Here is a 4614-nt window from a genome sequence, read left to right on the forward strand (position 1 = left end):
CCAGTTCTGTGAAAATGGTCATAGGTAGCTTGAAGGGTATAGCATTGAATCTATAAATTACCTTGGGCAGTATGGCCATTTTCACAATATTGATTCTTCCTAACCATGAGCATGGAATGTTTCTTCATCTGTTTGTGTCCTCTCTTATTTCGTTGAGCAGTGGTTTGTAGTTCTCTTTGAAGAGGTCCTTTACATCCTTCGTTAGTTGTATTCCTAGGTATTTTATTCTCTTTGTAGCAATTGTGAATGGCAGTTGGTTCTTGATTTGGTTCTCTTTAAGTCTGTTATTGGTGTATAGAAATGCTTGTGATTTCTGCACATTGATTTTGTATCCTGAGATTTTGCTGAAGTTGCTTACCAGTTTCAGGAGATTTTGGGCTGAGACGATTGGGTCTTCTAAATATACAATCATGTTGTCTTCAAATAGAGACAATTTGACTTCCTCCTTTCTTAATTGAATGCCCTTCATTTCTTTTTCTTGTCTGATTGCTCTGGCTAGAACTTCCAATACTATATTGAATAGGAGTGGTGAGAGAGGGCATCCTTGTCTAGTGCCAGATTTCAAAGGAAATTCTTCCAGTTTTTGCCCATTCAATATGTTATTGGCTGTGGGTTTGTCGTAAATAGCTTTTTAATTTTGAGATACGTTCCATTGATACCTAGTTTATTGAGACTTTTTAGCATAAAGTGCTGTTGAATTTTGTCAAAGCCCTTCTCTGCATCTCTTGAGATAATCATGTGGTTTTTGTCTTTGGTTCTGTTTATGCAGTGAATTACGCTTATAGACTTGCATATGTTAAACCAGCCTTGCATCCCTGGGATGAAGCCTACTTGATTGTGATGGATAAGCTTTTTGATGTGCTGTTGCAGTCGGTTTGCCAGAATTTTGTTGATGGTTTTGGCATCTGTGTTCATCATGGATATTGGCCTGAAGTTTTCTTTTTTTGTTGAGTCTCTGCCGGGTTTTGGTATAAGGATGATGTTGGTCTTATAAAATGATTTGGGAAGGATTTCCTCCTTTTGGATTGTTTGGAATAGTTTCAGAAGGAATGGTACCAGCTCCTCTTTGTATGTCTGGCAGAATTGGGCTGTGAACCCATCTGGACCTGGGCTTTTTTTGGTTGGTAGGCTATTAATTGCTGCGTCAACTTCAGCCCTTGTTATTGGTCTATTCAGGGTTTCAACTTCTTCCTGGTTTAGGCTTGGGAGGATGCAGGTGTCCAGGAATTTATCCATTTCTTCCAGGTTTACTGGTTTATGTGCATAGAGTTGTTTGTAGTAATCTCTGATGGTAGTTTGTATTTCTGTGGAGTCAGTGGTGCTATCCCCTTTATTGTTTTTTATTGCATCTATTTGCTTCTTCTCTCTTTTCTTTTTTATTAATCTGGCTAGTGGTCTATTTTATTGATCTTTTCAAAAAACTCACTCCTGGATTTATTAATTTTTTGAAGGGTTTTCTGTCTCTCTCTCCTTCAGTTCTGCTCTGATCTTAGTTATTTCTTGTCTTCTGCTAGCTTTTGAGGTTTTTTGATCTTGCTCCTCTAGCATTTTCAATTTTGATGATAGGGTGTTAATTTTAGGTCTTTCCTTGATTCTCATGTGGGCATTTTTTGCTATAAATTTTCCTCTAGAGACTGCTTTGAATGTGTCCCAGAGATTCTGGTACATTGTGTTTTTATTCTTATTGGTTTCGAAGAATATCTTTATTTCTGCCTTCATTTCATTGTTTATCCAGTCAACATTCAAGAGCCAGCTGTTCAGTTTCCATGAAGTTGTGCGGTTCACTAACTAACTGACTGAATGAGTTTCTGAATTCTGAGTTCTAACTTGATTGTACTGCGGTCTGAGAGACTGTTTGTTACGATTTTCGTAATTTTGCATTTGCTGAGGAGTGATTTACTTCCAATTATGTGGTCAATTTTAGAGCAGGTGTGATGTGGTGCTGAGAAGAATGTATATTCTGTGGATTTGGGGTGGAGAGTTCTGTAAATGTCTATTAGGTTTGCTTGGTCCAGATCTGCGTTCAAGTCCTGGATATCCTTGTTAATTTTCTGTCTTGTTGATCTGTCTAATATTGACAGTGGAGTGTTAAAGTCTCCCACTATTTTTATGTGGGAGTCTAAGTCTCTTTGTAGGTCCTTAAGAACTTGCTTTATGTATCTGGGTGCTCCTGTATTGGGTGCATATATATTTAGGATCGTTAGTTCTTCTTGTTACATTGATCCTTTTACCATTATGTAATGCCCTTCATTGTCTCTTTTGATCTTTGTTGGTGTTCTTTTTTTTTTGAAATGGAGTTGGAGTCTCACTCTGTCACCAGGCTGGAGTGCAGATCTCGGCTCACTGCAACCTCCACCTCCCTGGTTCAAGTGATTCTCCTGCCTCAGCTTCCCAAGTAGCTGAGACTACAGGCACGTGCCACCATACCCAGCTAATTTTTGTATTTTTAGAAGAGATGTGGTTTCACCATGTTGGCCAGGATGATCTCAATCTCTTGGCCTCGTGATCTGCCAGCCTCGGCCTCCCAAAGTGCTGGGATTATAGGCGTGAGCCGCTGCACCCCGCCACAAGAGTTTATTCTTCTTTAGACAACACTGTGGAATGAATATCCAAGAGTTAACTGGGCTTAGATAGCTAGATGAGAAATGGATTTCTTCCTGGAATAGACATATATACTTATGTCAGGCTACCATTTATATTTTTTGGACTGACAAAGCAATAATCTCAGATATGACCATTGGGAGTGCTAATATGCAAATTTCTAGCTCTAGTTATCTTTTAAAATTAACACTATGGTTAATTGTCACAGACTCTACAAGCACCCTACAACCAGGGATAAAGACCTGAAGCTCCAGTTGGGTTCAATGTTTCATGCCTGTAATCCCAGCCCTTTGGGAGGCTGAGGCAGGTGGATCATATGAGGCCAGGAGTTCAAGACCAGCCTGGGCAGCATACGAGACCCTGTATCTATGAAAAAAAAATCTGTTGATTAGCTGGGCATGGCAGTGTAGTCCCAGTTACTCAGGAGGCTGAGTCAGGAGGATCACTTGAGCCCCGGCGTTTGAGGCTGCAGTGAGCAATAGTTGTACGACGGCACTTCAGCCTGAGTGACAGAGCAAGGCCCTGTCTGTAAAAAAAATTTTTTTAGTTAAAGAAGACCAGAAGCTGTGCTCCATGCAGAGGTTTTTTTGTTTTTGTTTTTTCCTCTCCAGATTTTGTTCTTTATTTTCTGAGCTAAAACAACTGGCTCCGTGAGATTCTCCAGAATATTTGGCCCATCTGGCTGTTGGCCCATGTCAGGCTCTTTGATGGTTCTGTCTAATCTTTTTGTAGATGTAATTGGTTATAGTTTCCATGTCTTTAGAGCTGCTAAGCTAGCAGTTTAATTTGTCCTAATTCAGAACCTAATTGTCTTGCACTGCTGGCTAATTAAATGTTCAAAGAAGTGATAAATTAGGCAGGTTGATCATTACAGCACAAGTAATTAGCCAGTTGATCTGAAGCCAGCCAAGTTTCTAGGACAGGGCTTGGAAGGGGGGACATCCACTGTGATAAGACCCTCGTATCACATTGATTTGAGATAAAGAAGATCAACTGTAGAGTCAGGGGCCTGCCACCTCATGCACATGTAGGAGTCTTTTCTTTCAAGGCTACGAATTTGCTCAGGTCTTGGATAGGTCTGGGTTCACATTAAGGTACATTAGCAGGCTGCGTGCGGTGGCTTACGCCTGTAACCTCAGCACTTTGGGTGGCTGAGGCGGGTGGGTCACTTGAGGTCAGTAGTTCGAGACCAGCCTGACCATGGTGAAACCCTGTCTCTACTAAAAATACAGAATTAGCCAGGCATGCTGGTGGGCACCTTTAATCCCAGCTACTTGGGAGGCTGAGGCAGGAGAAATCACTTGGATCCAGGAGGCAGAGGTTGCCGTGAGCTGAGATCGTGCCACTGCACTCCAGCCTGGGAAACAAGAGTGAAACTCTGTCTCAAAAAAATAATATAAAATAAAATAAAGTACATTAGCTGCCCAGGTCCCCTCTGAACATGTCAGCATCCATTGAGGTGTGGTTAACAGGCCAGGAACCCCTCCACTGGCAGAGGTAGGGGTTGGTACAGCTGGGAAGGTGGAAATGAGTCTGAAAATTAGAAGCAGATTCCTGGACAAGGACTGAGTCTTAACGCTTGAAGGAAAACCTGACAGGTCCAGCTCAGGGGCTTCAGGATCTCAGTAAGTGTAAAAATATGAAAAGTAGCATGACTTAGGTTGAAACAAAGTGAACAGCAGTATGGAACAGGCTGACCTATCCCAGGATGGGCTGAGTTGAGGCCAGGTGAGACCGATTGTAAGTGGCAGAGATGACCACTTCAAATCCCACCCAATGCGATAATCCCACTGGGACACATTATGACAAAGTATTTGTTGCCAGGGACCACTTGTTAAAGGGGTGACCTGATGCTCTCTGTAGTGGATGATTTGCAGGGTGGGCTATCTTGGTATTAAAGGAGAGCTTTCGTAGAGGTCTGATGAACAAGCAGGGAATGTTCTTGTTTCCCTAAAATCAGCCTGGGAGTTTTCTACAAGACTAGAGCAAAAATGAAAAAAGTTCTATCACACA

At 41.7% G+C, this 4614-nt stretch overlaps 1 long non-coding RNA gene across 1 annotated transcript in view; it reads left to right on the plus strand.

The window, feature by feature from the left end:
- The first annotated feature begins 401 nt into the window (after positions 1-401).
- Positions 402-4614, plus strand: part of LOC116534510 — a 15329-nt gene continuing 11116 nt past the window's right edge. The window contains exons 1-2 of the long non-coding RNA XR_004261760.1: positions 402-412; positions 524-525. This is a non-coding gene — a long non-coding RNA (uncharacterized LOC116534510). The remainder of the gene's footprint in view (positions 413-523; positions 526-4614) is intronic.

Source organism: Sapajus apella, unplaced genomic scaffold (genome assembly GCF_009761245.1).
Source record: "Sapajus apella isolate SASKATOON/1434 unplaced genomic scaffold, GSC_monkey_1.0 scaffold88, whole genome shotgun sequence".
Classification (NCBI taxonomy): Eukaryota; Metazoa; Chordata; class Mammalia; order Primates; family Cebidae; genus Sapajus; species Sapajus apella.